Source organism: Octodon degus, unplaced genomic scaffold (genome assembly GCF_000260255.1).
Source record: "Octodon degus isolate 3935 unplaced genomic scaffold, OctDeg1.0 scaffold00251, whole genome shotgun sequence".
Lineage (NCBI taxonomy): Eukaryota > Metazoa > Chordata > Mammalia > Rodentia > Octodontidae > Octodon > Octodon degus.
The window spans coordinates 175509-177736 of NW_004524827.1; positions in this window are offsets into that span (position 1 = coordinate 175509).

Here is a 2228-nt window from a genome sequence, read left to right on the forward strand (position 1 = left end):
CATCCAGTAGAAAAGTATGAAGACGAAATATAGGAAGTAAAGCCATGTTGTTATGTTGAGCTGTGGGAGACTCAGGTCAATAATTTCTGACACTGTCAGTTAAACAGAATACCCAATGTCATTATGGGCTTCTGGACTCTTTTAGAATATTTTGCTGAGTTTACACACCTATAATATTCAATAACGGAACTTAAAACAAATGGGGTATACCGATGAATGTCCATTTTGTATCTGTGTATTCAAAGTGGTTAGGATAGATACATAGTTGCATTCTCTTAATGAATAGAATGATTTGTTCTAATGGTGTTTGTAAATAGGACCTCAAGTCCGCATCTTGTACAGCAATTAACCATTAAGAAGAATATATGCAGTGTGTTATTTGTTGAAACTGTACTTCCGATTTGATTTGAAACTGTCTCATTGCTGTTTATCAATAAAATTTTGAAAAAAAAATCAAAGGTTCTACACAATATTAGAAATGGTCCAGATTCTAATTCAAACTTCTGTCACTAACACTGCCAACTTAAGAGTTAAAAAACCAGACACCAAAAGACCACCACCCTCTGGTCTAAGATTAAGTAGAAGTATGTGTCTTTCTCAAAGTCCAAATTCTATAGTAAGTTATTCTAGAGTAACTATTATAAGAGACTTGCAGGGCCGGTGAGATGGCTCAGTGCAACAAGCACTTGCCTGGCAAGCTCCAGGGTCTGAGTTCCATCCCTGATTCCACCAAAAAAAAAATAATAAAGTGTATGAGACTTGCAAATTAACTCTTATAAGATCTGAGGTAACTTTTGCCAAATTGCCACTACTCTCTTCAAGTGCAGCTCATCTCCAGATGCATGTGATATGAATACTTCATTTTACATTCAGTTGCCTGTTTATATCTTATACACATCATCTTTTGCCTTTATTATTGATGTCTTGGATCAACTGTCCTGGAAAGCACAAACGATGGTCTGCATAACGGTACTCTGTAGTAGCACATCCAATTACAGCTCATCATGTTCTTGCTTAATGAGATATGCCACAAGAGATAAATACTATTACATACTGAATAAAATTATGATCATGAAGCCCTTAACATAGTACAATATCATTGTGGTTAAAGTATGATTTCGTGGAAACAAAGAAAATAACTTTTATTAGGTTTTTATTAGACAGACAGGCAGGCAGGCAGGCAGACAGACAGACAGACAGACAGACAGACAGACAGACAGACAGACAGACAGACAGACGGGTCAGTCTAAGGTATAGGTTAAGCATCAGATCATTTTCTTTCTCGTTTCTGATTTGCAACTATGTTGATGCCAAAGTACAATCTTCTTTCCCTCTCCTTTCTTCATTAACCAGTTCTGTTCATCAGCACATGAAAGAAAGTAAGCTTTTTTTTGGCTGGGGAAAGACAGCTCAGTGACATAAGTGCCTGCCTGGCAAGCGCAAGGTCCTGAGTTCGCTCCCCAGTACCGGAAAAAAAAAAGAAAGAAAGAAATTAAGGTTTCTAAGCCCCAAAAAATGTGGAAACAGTCATTACAGTTTAAAACAGTATCCAGAATCTTAGAATCAGGCTGCAAAAAAGTAATTATTATTCTTACATTAAGTAATATCGTCTCAAGTTGCTATATTTTCCCTCACTATTCCAATCTCTTGTTATTCTTAATCATGTCTACTTGTGTCTATAAATACAACACAATCTGCATTAAATTAGCATGAATTAGAATCTTTTAAGCAGTTCCTTTTTATACACAACTCTAGAATTATTAAAACTCTTTACCCTTATAGAAAGTCTCTAGAAATGTTCTCTACAAATTTAGTTTTAAACTTCAATTTAAAAACATAAAAACATTTAGACCATTCTTCTAGTAAGTGATGAGATAGAATATTAACTGTGGTATAAGCTTCAGTCTAGCTAAGTGGCAGTCTTAGAGATCAATATTTATAAAAATGAAATTAGTCAGAGCTTTTGTTTTCTTGAGACAGAGTCTCTATGCAGTTCAAGCTGGCTTTGAAATTACAGCAATCTTCCTGTCTCAGTCGCCTAAGTGCTGAGATGGCCAGAGCTTTTAAACCTATTGCTCAAATTATCTGTATCATAGGAACAAAGCAATGATTGTATGAGTTGTTGTCATCTTTACAAACATGCTTAAACAAGGTACATTTATCATAAATGCCAGTTCACTCAATTCCAATTATTAGTAAAAGTTCCTGGACCAAATTAAATCACTGAA